The 16,128-nt window shown below is 46.4% G+C and overlaps 1 long non-coding RNA gene and 1 pseudogene across 1 annotated transcript; both read left to right on the top strand.

Annotated features, from left to right (window-relative positions):
* Positions 1-1,670: 1,670 nt before the first annotated feature.
* LOC109283067 (uncharacterized) lies at positions 1,671-6,530 on the top strand. The gene is made up of 2 exons (XR_002090092.2): positions 1,671-1,952; positions 2,255-6,530. It is a non-coding gene; the product is annotated as an uncharacterized LOC109283067 (long non-coding RNA).
* A 3,701-nt stretch (positions 6,531-10,231) lies between these two features.
* Positions 10,232-12,323, top strand: LOC106737338 (protocadherin beta-15-like; annotated as a pseudogene).
* Positions 12,324-16,128: the final 3,805 nt, after the last annotated feature.

Below are 16,128 nucleotides of genomic sequence, written 5' to 3'. Positions count from 1 at the left end.
GGAGACAGCTGCCGCTGCAGCCAACAGAACTCCCCAGGCCCCATGACCACTGGGACCACCCTGTGCCCCTTGCCAGCACCCAGGCTAGCACTAGAGGGAAGGGCAACCTTCCCTCAGAGGGGACCCTAGAGCTCCCTCTGGCTTCTTCAGGGTGGTAGAGCAGCGTGGGAGCAGCCTTAACCAGGCTGTTCTGGGGTGGGCTTACTGTGCAGTGTTTTTGCTGCACAGTAAGCTTACTTTGAATTAATAGCACTAATAATGGCATTAATAAGGCAAGTTGATTAGCAAGAACTCAGATACATTGCTTGAGAAGCAGGTCAAGGTCATAAATAAACAGAGAATGGAATTTAGATTCAACATAAAAGACTGAGCTAATGGCATTTTCGATACAGAATATGTCTATGAAAAATTGGGGAAAGAAAAAATCTTTTTGGTCTTGGAAGACTTTCAGAGACCTTGCAGTAGAAGAAAACTAATTTTTTCAGGGATTTATGGATAATATTGTCTAATATTGGCATGTTCTTCCTACTAATTAAATAGAAGACACTTTATTGAGGGAAAAAGATAACCCATTGAGGAAAAAGACAGGAAAGAGAAGCCTTTTGATTTGGTCAAGTAGTGCTAATGACTGTGATAAGAGAACATGAAAATTGTATGTGAGAAATTAATAGCTACTGAGCTCATCATGGCTACAGAAAGGAACTAGAGTTACTATCTCCAAAAAGTGCAAACAGGAAACGACTTGGTCAGCTTTGGATGGATAGTTATGGAAGTCAAATTGTCCAGTCATCCAGCTGATTGTCACTAACAAAGTAAAGTGCGAAGACTAGATGAGAGTGCTATGACTAAAACCATACACGCTCAATTCTCACAACTGGGAATGACATCTGAGGACAGGATACAAGGGAGTTCCTTCTTTTTCCAAATCTGGAAGTGCTATTTTGTGGTATGGGCTATCCATAAAATTCTGTAGCTTCAGTAACAGCAGAAGTTTTTTGTCTGGCGTGATCTAGGGGGCTGGTCCTGCTTTGAGAAGGGGTTTGAACTAGATCACCTCCTGAGGTCCCTTCAAACCCTAACTTTCTATGATTCTAAGATAAGATTCTCCTAAAGGTTTGTATTATCAAAATGATGCTTATGTTAAATGTTAAATAAATTTAGCAAGAAAATGTTACCGATATGTCGTAAAACAGAAAAAGACACAAGGTTCTCAGCCTTCTGCAACTTCTTTTTGAATGAAACAACTGTTTCTTGACTTGGTTTTAGAGCTGAGGGCCAGATCAGAGTGTCTGAGCAATGTCTGGTACAGCTGGTATGTCTCAAATTATGTTAAAATGTCACTAGAATGTCTCAAATCGTGAAATTAAAGTCTCTTTCAGCTGTTTGACGAGAGCCTAAATTCCTTCCAGGGAAGTGAGTGAATCAGTTAGTACAAGGAAGACATTTATTTTAAAATAAGAAATGTTTGAAATAGCTTACTTTGAAAATAGCTTTCCTGAGAAATCTGTGCTGAGATGCACGAAGTGGATTTATGTCAGCAGTTCTTCGTTTGAACACTATGTGTCGTTGTTGGCCAGTGCTGTGCATTATTGCTGCTGATGGGCAAGGAAATTTCAGTCGGGAAGAAGCAAGTTGGGGAGCCGCCATACTGACGCAATCTGAGGTTAGAATTAAGTCTGCAATAATATGCTTGTATTCGACTATTACCCTAGTTCAAGACCCTTCGAAAGGATGCTCTAAGAGTAGCTTCATTGCGGAACGAAAGGAAACCTCTTTTCCCGAAAAAAGAGAGGACGAATGCACTAGCAGTTCTCACACAGACGGCTGGGGCTTCTTTCTCTTCTTGTCTCTAAGCAAATCTGTTTTTTTCACCTAGCCATTAGTCAGTACCCGGAGAAAGTGAGAGAAGGCTGCAGAAGATCTGTAAAGACTCATGCACAGACTCTTGGATGGTAAGAACCGAGTGAATTCGGGACAAACAGTTACATTAGAGAGTATGATCAAAACAAGAAATAAAAGTGTTAATTTCTGAATCAATAGAGGTGAAAAAAATAACGTTTTTCTCACCTCTGGATTATCGAGGCAGACCGGGGAAATGCACTCCGTTTATTTACAGTGAAAATGGAAACTGGGGGTGAGGAACAATTCTCATTTTCCTGCAGACTGGTGGTATCACGATGGGAGCTCGCATTTGACTAGGGAGCCTATGAATTATTTATTGCTACCATCTATTTTCCAACTGTGTTCTTTATAGGTTTTTTTAAATTGGCGCTGTAGACAGACAAGGATGAAAGCCCATTCCTAAGGTAATAAGGAAAGACAGAAACAGAGACATTATAGGCATTTACTTCCTGCATTTAACGATGTCAATCCACAAAGACCTGAAAATGCAGCTTCTATTTTTGCTCTGGATTTGGAGAAAGTTATGGCCATTGTGAATCAAGCTGCCTACGGATCCTGGCTGGAGAAGAATGTGTCAGAAACGTGGTTTTCAAATATGAACTTGATAAGATCAATATGAATTATGTGGGGAAGGAATAATGGCAAAGAAAAAGAATGGGCAGAAAATATAAGCGTTCTTTCCAAAGAATTTAGGGCAAAAGGAGGTTCTTCTAAACGGGAGGTATTAAGAAGCTGAGTTCTTCAGTTTTAGAAAACTAAAAAGATACGTTTCTTTATGATGCAAGAATAGATGTGGAATCACGATTTTTCACATAGTCTGTCTTTGAGGTTCTGGATCTAAAAGAAAATGAGCCAAGATATGGAGTGATATGAGACGACGAAACACCAGGAACTGTTGCAGCTCTTTTTAGTGTCAGCTCCTTATATATACTCATACCTCATACACCTTATGCCTGAAGGAAAACAACTCACAGGTACCAAGTAAATTGTGATCAGAGTATCAACGCGGGGCATTCAATAGTGCAGGGCAAAGGAAGAACCTTTATTTCTACAAATTCCAAAAACGATAACAGTGATATTATAAAAACAGCTGATTACGATACTTAAAAACCTAGAATGGGCTCAGAATTTCCTTAAGTTCTATAATCTTTGCAGAACTTGATATGACTGAAGAAAATGACAATAGACTCGTAATTTTATAATGTTTTAAAATTATCTGGATTCTGTCCCCAATCAACTGCAAGTTAACTAGTTAGGAGATAATTAGTTACTGATAGAAACTGCTCAGAATCATTGGCTTTTCTATGAGCTATTGAGAACTCTCGCCAAGATCCATTTATAATACGGTCTTCATGGAGAAATCATGAATAAATTCATAGATTCATGGATTGTAAGGCTGGAAGGGACCTGAGAAGATCGAGTCCAGGTCCCTGCACCAGACAGGAAAGAGAGGTGGGGTCAGGTGACCCCAGCAAGATGACTATCCAGTCTCTTCTTGAAGATTTCCAGGGTAGGCGATTGCACCACCTCTGGAGAGAGCTTATTCCACAATCTGGACACCCTAAGTGTGAAAAAGTTTTTCCTGATGTTGAGCCTGAAATGGTCTTCCATGAGTTTGTGGCCATTAATTCCGGTTCTCCCCAGGGGCCCCTGGTAAACAGTTGTTCACGGAGCCCATTGGCAACAGGTAGGGGGTGCACGTGCACCCCCTGAACTTGGCAGTGCACCCCAATCACTGCTGGCTACCGCCGATGCTGCCAGCAATGTCTGCGGCCAGCACCCCCCCCCTCCCCCTGCAGATAGTGCTGCAACTGCCTGTGGGAGCTCACTGCTCACTGCCACCATGCTCCTGCTGGCGACAGCGCTGCTGCTGCTGCCTGTGGAAGCTCGCCGTGCCCCCCAGCCTCCAGGAGCATGTGGTGTTCATGACCCTGCCCCTGATGTACTTCCCTGACCTAGTGGTAAACTGCTACCGAGTCCACTCTCAGCCTTCTCTTTTTCAGGCTAAAGAGTCCTAGGTCCCTCAGCCTTTCTTCATATGGGTTTCCGTTCAATCCTCTAATCCTACAGGTGGCCCTTCTCTGGACTCTCTCAAGTTTTACCATGTCCTTGTTGAAGTGCAGCACCCAGAACTGGATGCAGTACTCCAGCTGGGGTCTCACCAGTGCCAAGTAGAGCAGAAGAATCACCTCCTTGGTCTTGTTGGAGATACAGCATTCGATGTATGTCAGAGTATTATTTGCCCTGCTGGCAACAGAGTCGCATTGCCGGCTCATATTCATGCTCTGGTGTATTATTACTCCCAGGTCTCTTTCATTCGTAGTGCTGGTCAGGTTGGCATGGCCAAGCCTGTAGGTGTGCAGGGGATTGTTCATCCCCAGGAGGACCACTTTACATTTTTCAACATTGAACTTCATCTGGTTCTGACTCGCCCAACTTGCTAGTTTGTCTAGATCCACCTGTATCTATAGCCTATCTTCAAGCGTGACCACACTTCCCCATAACTTGGTTCTATACTTTTCAACATCTTCATCAATAATTTGGATGAGGGTGTGAAGAGCTCACTGGCCAAGTTTACAGATGACACCAAGTACCGACCCCTGCGGGACACCACTGCTCAGTTCTCACCAGGATGACACAGATCCATTCATTAGGACTCTCTGGGTCCTACCCCATAGCCAGCTTCATACCCACCTAACCATCCCACAGTTAAGCCCACTATCTTCCAATTTTTCACAAGAACATCATGGGATACCAGATCAAAGGCTTTTAGGAGTCAAGGTATACAGTATCTACCATTTCTCCTTTATCCAGGTGGTGAGTCACCTGATCATAAAAGGAAATTAGGTTAGTTAGACAAGACCTACCCTTGACAAAGCCATGATAGCTGTCATTCAGAATCCTGCCTTCTGCAAGCCTATCACACATAGACTCCTTAATGGATTCTTCCAGGATTTTCCCTGGGATAGAAGTTAGGCTAATTGGCCTATAGTTACCTGGGTCCTGCCTCCTCCCATTCTTGAAGATGGGCACAACATTGGCCCTCTTCGAGTCCTCAGGGACCTCTCCAGAGTGCCACGAGTTTTGGAACATTTTTGCCAGTGGCTCCACAAAGATGTCAGCCAGCTCCTTCAGCATCCTCAGATGGAGTTCAGCCAGTCCTGCTGACTTACATATGTCTAATTTCTTTAAATGATCACACACCGGTTCTACGACAACAGTAGGGAGGTAGTCATTTCTGCCCTGCTCATTCTGTATCTTGTCGGTCATGATTTTCCCCGTGTCCCACTGAAACACCGAGGCAAAGTAGTCATTCAGGAGTTCAGGTTTCTCTTGAGTGTCGTTTATCAGCTGTCCTGAGTTGTTGAGCAGTGGCCCCACACTCCCATTTGCTTTCCTCTTGTTCCTTACATACCTAAAGAAGGACTTTTTGTTGTCCTTGATTCCCGTTGCTACTCTAAGTTCAGCCTTTCTAATTTGTCTCGCTACAAGTGCGGGTGGTTGTTGTATAGTCCTGCTTGGGGCATGTCCCCAGCTTCCATTGTTTGTATGCCTCTTTCTTCTTTCTAAGAAGGACCGTGATTTCCCTGTTTAGCCAGGAGGGCTTCCCAGCCCTTTTGCTGCCCTTTCTCCATGTGGGAATGGACTTCCTTTGTCCGTTCCCATCCAAAGACATCTATGTATAGGCAGATACTTCTGACTTTTTCTAAACCAGCAAGAAACTGATTTTCCCAACCAGTATGACTCCACAGCAAAAGATTTTTTTTACACTCATACATTAATGCATATATGAAAGAAGAGAAGAGCTGTATTCCAGTGTATTTAATAACTTGACTGTGATTTCATTTCTTTTCAAGCTTCTGTCCTGATTATGATAACCCTTGAGCTTTATAACACAAAAGCTCTAGAAATGAACATAGCAAATCTAAGATTTAGATATAGCACCCTAAAAATTCAAACTTATGCATTATCTATTAAATAGTGTATTTGACGGTTTACTTTTTGCTTTTAGCTCCCTTTATGGGAATAACAGTCAGGAAACTTTCAAAACAAGAAAACCAAAAGAGAAACTTCTGGACACTGTCTGCTACCAGCGCACAGCTTCCTGAGTCATTGTATATACATAATTATACCTACATTCATGCACCTTTTCCAAAAGGAAATATGGGCAGAGATTAATGTAAGTGTCTCAGACCCTTCCTAAAAGTTTACTTCATGAATATCGTCTTACTGGGGTCCATCTTTTGATTTAACTAGAAAACATTTCCATTAAAGGAGAAGAAAAAGTGTCAGAGATAAAAGTAAAAAGAATTAAAATTCGTGGAAGAGATGATATCTTTTATTAGACCAACTAGATATTTGCAAACAAATTACTTTATTTATTTGCAAACTTTCAGGCACACTTACCCTTCATCAGGCATAGGAGAAAGCATAGACTGTAAAAATTCTCCCAGGTAGAAATGAAAAATCATATTTTACATGAGAGCTGAAGGTGTGGTAAAGTCTCCTGTTTGGAACAGAGATAAAAGTAATGTATTTGAAACCCTATCATGTTGTTCTACCTTAATACAACCAAGTTGCCCTTTTATATAAAATAAATAAAAATAAAGTATGATGGAACTACTCAACTAGAGAAATTAAGACTATTTGTTACTGTTTCGGTTCATGTTTATATAGTTTTATGTCGATTTTTATCTTTAGAATGTAAACAACCTCCATATCAAAGGCATATGTCATATAGAAATGTATTGTGCATAAATTTGCAGCGGGAATGACAATTGGCTTTGATCTTCTTTGTATGTGGTTTTCAAAATCACTCCAGTTTCTGCAGTTGCTGGTTCAACACGTGGTGAGGCTATTGGCTAAGGTGCTGCAGAAAAGGAGTTGCAAATATTCTGCCTTGCATTGTTCTAAGGACCTCAGCCGGAGGAAAAGGAACGGAATAAGTATGTGTTTGAGAAGACTAATAAATAGCTTTATCTTAATAAACATATAAGGCAGTCTCTTTTTTAGTATAGCTAGCAATTATTCCGGATCCCTGGGAACAGTTCTGTTATGAAATGGCTGACGAAGTAGGGACCCACGGCAAGAAAAGGCAAGTCCGGTCTGCTTTTCTGTTCCTTTGTACATGCGAGTCGGTGGCAGATACCATTCGGTATTCGGTGCCGGAGGAGAGGGACAGATGGTCTTTTGTAGGCAACATAGTAAGGGATCTAGATCCGGATGTAAGGTAGATCCTTCCTCGTAGAGCCAGGATCATTTCTTACAACAGCAGCAGAAAGTATCTACAGCTCGTCTTTGGCACGGGAGATGTATGGATAAAAGATCAAATAGACCGGGAGAAGCTGTGCGGACCCCTGGACCCTTGTACTTTACATTTCTAATTAGTGCTAAAGCACCCATTACAGCTCCACAAGATGAAAGTGTAGATTGAGGATATCAATGACAATTCACCGAAATTCCCCAAAGAAACGCTGATCTTAAACATTACCGAGCAATCTCACCCCGGAACCCGCTTTCGGCTGGAAAAAGCCCATAATTCCGACATAGGGACAAACAGTACGAGTGGTTGTTTTGGATGCCAACGACAAGGCTCCTCAGTTCGGGCAGTCGGTCCATCAGGCGAAGTAAATGGAAAACAGCCCGCGCGGCACTTTGGTCACTAGGTTGATCTGGATCTTGGGTAGAATGCAGAAATAATCTACTCCTTCAGCCAGTTGCTCGACAGAGTCCTCCGGCTATTCAGGCTAAACCAGCTAATGGGTAAAATTACCGCTTGTGGCCAGATCTATTATGAAGAAGCAACGATGCATGAAATGGACGTTCAAGCCACAGATTCCGGGAGCCTGTCTGCTCACTTCAAGGTCCTCGTGGAGGTGACAGGTGTCAATGATAACTCCCCGGAGGTGACAATTACTTCCGTAACTAGCCCACTGCCCGAGGACTCCTTCCCGGAGACAGTGGTGGCACTGCTCAGTGTCAGAAACCGGGACTCTGGGGACAATTGCAAGACGGTCTGCGCCATCCACGATGACGCCCCTTTCGATCTGAAACAAATTTTACATAATTTCTACGAACTAGTGACACAGGCCCCCTGGACCGAGAGGAGGTACCAGAGTATAACATAATTATCACAGCCAGAGGCTTAGGACATCCACGTGTAAGCGCGAAGCTGGTTATTAACGTGCAAATATCGGACGTCAAAGATAAGCCGCCTGTATTTGATTAGTCATCATATGTCATGTACCTGCAGAAAAACAGTCAGCCCAACCACATTATTGGAGCGGTGCACGCTGTTGACCTGGATAAAGAACAGAATGCCGAAGTGAGGTACGCGGCTACACGCTATTGCCTGGAAAGGTGGGAGGCCTCCCGTTGTCCTCAACTCCGAAAACGGGAAGGTGTATACTCTACAGCTCGCAGGCTTTGAGCGCATGAGGGAGTTCCGTTGTATAGTGAGAGCAGAGGACGGCGGCTCACCCTCCTTGAGCACCAACCGCACACTAGATTTCTTCTTAAGTGATGAAAATGACAACGCCCCCCTCGTCTTGCACCCTCTGCAGAACAGCGCCTCCCCTGCTAATGAGCTGGTTCCTAGGTCAGCGGAACCTGGTTACACTGGCACCAAGGTGGTGGCGGTGGACTCAACCGCTGGCCAAATCGCCTGGCTTTCCTACCGCCTGCTGAAGGCTACGGCACCGGATCTCTTCACAGTGGGGCCCCAGACCGGGGAAATAAGGACCACGAGGCCCGAAACAGAGAGAGACTCCTTGAAGCAGAAACTGGTAATACTTGGTAAAGATAATGGCAGGTCACCTCGGTTCACAGCAGCGATGATCCAGGTACTCCTGGTAGACGTGATTTCCGATGCCTACCTGCAGGTAGAAGAGACTTCCCAAAGTCAAACTTTCGGAGGATGAACGCAAATAATTCAGAAAAAGAGTCCAACTTCAGGATGCTCCCTGAGTCCAGAAAATTGGAAAGAAGCCACATTCCTGTGTTTTTTCGTTGCCTGTATCAAATCTTTTCCTAAATGTATATAAATCACTCCAGCCCGGTGTTGAAGTCATTCTCACTGTTAACTAATAATCATAGCAAGAGATCACTTGTGAGCCGGGTGATAACCAGCTCCCTGCTATGACAGGCAATCACATAATTTTAATCCCCTTCAAGGATGTATTTGGTAGCCGTGTTGGTCTGAGACAAAAAGAAATGCAAAATCTAGAACTCTTGGTTAAAAAATGATACCTTTTATTAGACCAACTAGGAAATCGCAAAAACAAACAAACAAACAAACAAAAACCCCAAGAAAAACTCTTTTTCTGCAAGCTTTCGGGCTCAAAGCCAAATTAAAGGTAAAATTAAAGATGGTAAAAAGTCCCCATAGGTAGGAAATAAAATTAATGTTTGCACGGAGGGAGCTAGAGATGGAAAAGCTGTCCCTCTGAATCCATGAGAGTGTCCCTGTGAGAGTGTCTCTGAGTTGTTCTAAGTTGCTCTTTATTGTGTAGATCAGGCAGGATTCCTTCCCTGGAGGTGCCCGATGGCAAGCAGGGAGGTTTAAAAATCCCGTTCACAAAGCCTGTACTGGTGAAGCAGCTTTCCGTTTTGGTAATCTCAAATAACGGGCCTTGTGCATCAGAAACAAGTATTAAAAATAGGCTTATTTTGGCTTCCACCGAGACAATTTCTTCTGATCTTTCTATTTTCAGAATATAGACCAGTTCTCCCTATTAAGCATACCAACAGTGATCCCCAAACTGTTAAAAAATGGCATGTGCTGAGCAAAAAGGGGTATATTTGCTTTCTCCTTAAATTCAGACTGGTGAACTACGAAGTCTTCCCTGGAAAACTCAGGGCATCTAGCTTCCTTCTCCTTTCCTGCACTGGTCCAGGCCTGTTCTGATTTTTACTACCAATGCTAAAACCCATGTATCAATTAATTTTGTGCTGAGGTGAAGAGAAAATAGATTAACATGTACAATATAAGTAATATGTCTTTTTGCAAGGGTGGATTGATTATTATCCAGTAATTAATAGCAAGCTATGACATTATCTGTAAAAAGTTCCTAGTTGAGAAATACTCTTAAAGAAGTAGTAAGCATAGCAACATCATATTTTCAAGTAACTATGTTATTTACGGAGGAGATATTTCCATATCATTTCTGCGGCTTCACTGCTCAAAGTATTGCAAAATTAATAAATTAATCCATTAGTCCAATCAATTAATCAATTAGTCCATTAATCAAAATGAAAACGCTACAGAAACAAAGGCAATTTATTGGGATCAAAGGTTTTTTTAATTTTTAGTAGAAACGCTGAGTGGCGCTGTTGGCCAAAGACCAGCAGATCCTTTCGCTGTATAAGCTTTTCTGGCAGGATCACTCACGTTCAAGGAGAAAGGAACGCCATATTAGCTGCTGGGAATGAACGGCTGGACACAGTGTAGGGACGTTTTAAGTTCATTCCATGTACAATTAATAGCAGAATTACTGGCAATTAAGGTGTAATATTAGGCACTAAGGACATTTGCCGGAAATCTAAGCAAATACTTTAAGAGGACTGTTTTGCTGGAGGAGAATGGCGGGTTGGCTACGGAGCAGCTCCATCCAAAGGCAAGTAGTCTTTTTAATTTTCTCTCTGTGCGCTTTCCGGGTGGGATGCGAGACAATTCGCTATTCTGTACCCGAAGAAATGGAGAGGGACTCCTTTGTCGCCAACATTGCAAAGGATTTGGGTGTGCCAGTAAGCGAGATGACTGCTCGTAAAGCCCGAGTCATTACTGAAAGAAGTAAACAGTATTTTCGGCTGAATCTAAGTACTGGAGATCTAACAATAAGGGAGAAGCTTGACCGGGAGGAAATCTGCCCGCACAGTGAGATCTGCAAAATATTTTTTGAAATATTTTTTGACAACCCCTTGCAGTTAATTCGAGCGGAAGTGGAAATTTATGACATAAATGATAACTCCCCCCTGTTCCCGGAAAATGAAATTATATTAGAAATCCAGGAAACCACCTCTGTTGGGTCTGGGTTCCCTCTGGAAAGTGCCCAGGATATAGATGTTGGAAGCAACAGCCTTCAGAACTACACACTCGGCCTCAATGACCATTTCTCTTTAGTTGTCAGGGCGAAAAAGGATGGCGATAAATACGCAGAGCTCGTGCTGCAGAGACAGCTAGACCGCGAAGAGAAGCCAGAGATGAGTTTAACACTAACAGCGACCGATGGGGGTTCCCCCCCCAGGTCCGGTACAGCTCAAGTCCGCGTCATAGTTCTGGATGCCAACGATAACATCCCTGTCTTTACCCGAGAAACGTATGAAGCTCACCTCCTGGAAAACAGCCCAGTGGACCACCTGGTAGTCAGAGTAGTGGCCAAGGATCCTGACGAAGGATTCTCGGGTGAAGTACGCTATTCCTTCACACAAAAATCAGAGAGACATCGCCGGCTATTCCAAATAAACTCTGTCACCGGAGAAATACGAGTCGTCGGAAGGGTGGATTATGAAGAAGCTAAAATGTATGAGATGGGAGTTAGAGCCACGGATGGCGGGGGTCTGTCAGCCCACTGTAGAGTCCTCGTAGGTGTTTTGGATGTAAATGACAACCCCCCAGAGGTGGTACTGACAGCCCTCACCAGATCTATAACCGAGGACTCTCCACCCCAGACAGTAGTGGCCTTGTTCAGTGTCAGAGACCGAGATTCTGGAGACAATGGGCGAACAGTGTGCTCCATCCCTGATGACGTGCCTTTCATTCTAACACCAGCCAGGAGCAACTACTATGAGCTCCGAACAGAAACGACTCTGGACAGGGAGAGAATCTCGGAATATAACATAACCATCACGACCATGGACATGGGGACACCCAGTCTCACAGCCCAGGAAACGATTTCCTTAGAAATATCGGACGTTAATGACAACACTCCGGAATTTACCCAGCGAGCTTACAGCATGTCCGTGCGGGAGAACAACAGTCCGGCCCTGCTGATTGGCAGCGTCACCGCCCTGGACACGGACGCAGGGAAAAACGCCCGAGTGACCTACTCGATCCTGCGCGGCCCGGGCGCCGCCGCGTCCTCCGTCTCCATCAACCCCGAGAGCGGCGACATCTACGTGCTCAGGACGACGGATTACGAGGAGGAGCGCGAGTTCGAGGTGGGCGTGAGAGCGACGGACGCCGGGTCCCCGGCGCTCAGCTCCGAGGCCGTGGTGCGCGTCGTGGTGCTGGACGAGAACGACAACGCGCCCTTCGTGCTGCACCCGCTGCAGAACAGCACGGCGGCGTGGAGCGAGCTGGTGCCGCGCTCGGCCGAGCCGGGCTACCTGGTGACCAAGGTGGTGGCGGTGGACGCGGACGCGGGGCAGAACGCCTGGCTGTCCTACCAGCTGCTCCGCGCCACGGAGCCGGGGCTCTTCGCCGTGGCGCTGCACAGCGGCGAAGTCAGGACGAGCCGGCCGCTGACGGAGCGCGACACGGTGAAGCACAGGCTCATTGTGCTCGTCAGGGACAGCGGGGAGTCGCCCCTGTCCTCCTCCGCCACCCTCAACATCCTGCTCGTGGACGGCTTTTCCGACGCCTACCTGCAGTCCGCTGATGCCGACGCCGCCGAAGGGGCCGACACAGGCGCTTTAACCATGTACCTAACCGTCTCCCTGTGCCTCGTGTCCTTCCTCTTCCTGCTCTCCGTCGTGACATTTGTCCTGGTCAAGGTGTGCCGGAGGAGAGGGGGCGGGGAGCAGTACACCAGTGCTCCCGGCACGTTGTATGGCGACGGCAACTTGCCGAGAGACTGGGTGGATGTGTCGGGGACCGGCACCCTGTCCAGGAGTTACCGGTACGAAGTGTGCTTGAGCACGGGGTCGGGGAGCAGCGACTTCCGGTTTCTGAGGCCCCTCGTGCCCTGCCCTCCGCAGCAGGGGGGCTGCGTCGTGACGGGCTCCGGGAAGGAGCGGGATCTTCTCACCGACTCTCATGCGCCCGCCGACTTGGAAGGCGCCGATCAGGTAAGGGCTGAGTGGGCTCTTCCCCCTTTATTCTCTATGAATAGGTCCTCATCTGTTTCGACTGGCGAATGATGTTCATGTGTTTTCCCTTTTCAAAAATCTGCTTTCCTTCATAGTGAACGTAGGGACTGATTCTTTCACAAGTGACTATGTTTCGATTACATTAACCACCTGCAATCAACAGACGTGATATGTGCCTGACACCATTAATTTCTCATTAAAGCAGCCTTACTTTTTAGAGTACCGGTGCGTTGTATAGGGACGTTGGAAGGGAATTATCAGCCCGCTTTGCTAGTAATTATTTGGAACCTTCTAATAGGGTCTGTTTCTTATAGACGAGGAGAAGACGTCGGGTTTCCTCATTTTATTTCCAGCGTAATTATTACCGTGAAAGCCTTACATAAAAATGAGAGATGTCTGGCAATATCCAGTCAATTACTTAATAAGTTGTAGATTTTCTTCGAAACAGCAGTCAATTGATAGTGTGTGTTTTAGGAGAAGTGTACAATAACAGGTGAATTTTTTCAAGAGAATGATTCAAACACACAATATACATATTACTAGAAAATCCTATTTGGTTACAGTTTTCAGAATGGATGAGACTACTTTTTCCTGTGGCTTTACCTTTCTCGTCATTGACTTCTATCATAACCATGTTTCCAGGGCGACTGCTCAGCACTTTCTCCAGTGTCCTTCCAAAGCCATTATTCTGCATTCCTTTATGCCCATGTGCTCATTATAGGTCTGTTGCCTAGGTCTCCTACGACCCATCAGCTCCTTTCAGACTGAGCATCCTCTTTCTCATCTTCCCTCGGAGGTTGAAAAGCTGATCAGAGAGTACTATCGTTTCATTACACTTCAGGAGAAGGAAATCGAAGCCTGTGGAGTCAGTCCACTTGATCGCCGCCTTGATGTTTTTTACGAACTACTGTCTCCTAGAAAGACACAACTGCTTTTGTTCTCTGTGTTTCTGGTAGCTATCACTAACCAGTTTATACAGTTCCACTCTCAGAGATTTATTAAAGGGAAGCCTAAAGGACAGCGGTACAGAAGGAGAAATCCCATCAGGATATTACTATCAGTTTTTAGGTCCGGAGTTTCCAGTATTGTCCTTGAAAGATTATTTCTATGCTCTCATTTACACGTTGAAGACTTGGATTGTATCGACTAGGTATACAAACTGCTCTTTACCTACCAGTTTCCCCTATAGCACAGGCACGTACTGAATTCACTGTAGAGGGAAGGGAACTATAATTCCTATAATACCGGGTTGTTGTTTTTGTTGTTCATGAGATGATGATGACAATCATGATTTTTTTACATCCAAATAATACAGATCTCTGGATAGAATCGTACACTAACATAATTAATGATGGTGAGCTGGAAGGTGCGAATTTACTGCAAGGAAAGGGTGAATTGAATTAGGGTGTCAAGTTTAACATTGAACTGGAGACAAGAGACGGTTTGAGGTTGGTGATTTTCACCGATAACATTTTTCAGACACTGTAGAGCAGGAGCGGGCAATTATTTTGGGTGGAGGGCCGCTTACTGAGTTTTGGCAAGCCATTGAGGGCTGCATGACAGGCAGCCAGGGCAGATAAATATTGCTTTTCTAAATGTTTTAGGAGCACCGCAGGCTGGCTAGAATGGCCTGGCGGGCCGCATCGGCCCACGGGCCGCATTTTGCCCACCCCTGCTGCAGAGCCTCTGTCTAAAACTAAAGCCTGTCAAACACGCATTCCACTCGCACGTGTGCTTTTCAAGAAAAGGGGAATCTGTAGAAAGAAATTATGAGCTCTGTTTTTCAGAATTTTTTAGACCCTCGGCTTTTTGACCGAGGAAAGCATTCCCCACGCCAGGCCGCCAAGATGGTGGCATAATCCTAGTCGCGAGATGGCGCCGCGCTCGGCCGAGCCGGGCTACCTGGTGACCAAGGTGGTGGCGGTGGACGCGGACGCGGGGCAGAACGCCTGGCTGTCCTACCAGCTGCTCCGCGCCACGGAGCCGGGGCTCTTCGCCGTGGCGCTGCACAGCGGCGAAGTCAGGACCAGCCGGCCGCTGACGGAGCGGGACCCCTCCAGGCAAGCACTTGTGGTCGTCGCGGAGGACAACAGGAAGCCGCCGCAGTCCAGCATGGCGACGGTGCACGAGCTGCTCGTGGACGGCTTTTCCGGTGGGCACGTGCGACTCGGGGACGCCCCGGCGAGACAGGAGCAAGAGCCGGACGGCACCGTCACCGTGTACCTTGTCGTCTCCTTGGCGTCCATTTCATTTCTTTTCCTCGCCGCTGTCGTGTCCTTAGTTGTTGTCAAGCTCCATCGGTCGCGGCGCGCGGAGGAGCGCTACCTGCCTGCGGTGTGAGCCTGCCCCGCGCCACCCTCCTTCCCCGCGGCCGGTGGCGACGTCGGCTCCGGATCGCTGTCCGGGAAGTTCAAGTACGACGTATGCTTAACCACTGGGTCCGCCAACAGCGAGTTCCACTTGGTCCGGCCCTTGCTTCCCAGAGGCCCCGCAGAGCAACCCGATGGCCGGGAGGTCCCGACGGGGGCGCGGCCTTCCCAGGAGATGGCAAAGGTCGTGGACGAAGGGCCGGCGGTGGCACAGGTGAGGGCTCCTTTCACACAGGCAGCTGAGGAGCACTGAGGCACCGGGCCGGGGGGAGTGGAGGTGTTGAGAAGGAATCACAGCTCCCTGTGTTTTCTCTTAATATTTAAGTCTTGACTAATCCGCGCTGACCTGGTTGTAAGACATCGGGACAGCAAACGCCAAGGGGAGGCACCACGGAACGTTTTATTCTAGGCAGCGGATGCCCCTGCACCGGTGATTTTGTATCAAGGTGTAGTGGCACCCTGGTGTGCCTAAAGACCATCTCAAGGGTGCCCCAGGGTGCCACACAATGTCAGCGTTGCGAAGTGAGTAGACATCATTCCCAGGCTTTACCCATCGATTTCACAAAGGAACGAAGTGTAAAAATAGTTTGGCCTCTTGTGACCGTTGTGACTCTGCAGCAGAAGAAATGTTCTCTTACATTTATGTAGTCAAAGTTAAATGAATGAAATCAAGCGGCTGATAGAGTTCGAGGGACGCGCCAAGACCCGTGAGAAGTGCCCTAGTCTAACGCGGTGGCATACGACTGCCCTACAACTTGCATTAGCGCAGCCAGGCCCAAGCTGAGTCACGAGGTGGCGCCATTGGCCAAGCTGGAGCTGAAAACTGGAG

The sequence above is a fragment of the Alligator mississippiensis genome, chromosome 9, assembly GCF_030867095.1.
Source record: "Alligator mississippiensis isolate rAllMis1 chromosome 9, rAllMis1, whole genome shotgun sequence".
Taxonomy (NCBI): domain Eukaryota; kingdom Metazoa; phylum Chordata; order Crocodylia; family Alligatoridae; genus Alligator; species Alligator mississippiensis.
Note: the sequence above shows the minus strand (reverse complement) of the source record. Positions and strands in the feature narration are given on the sequence as shown.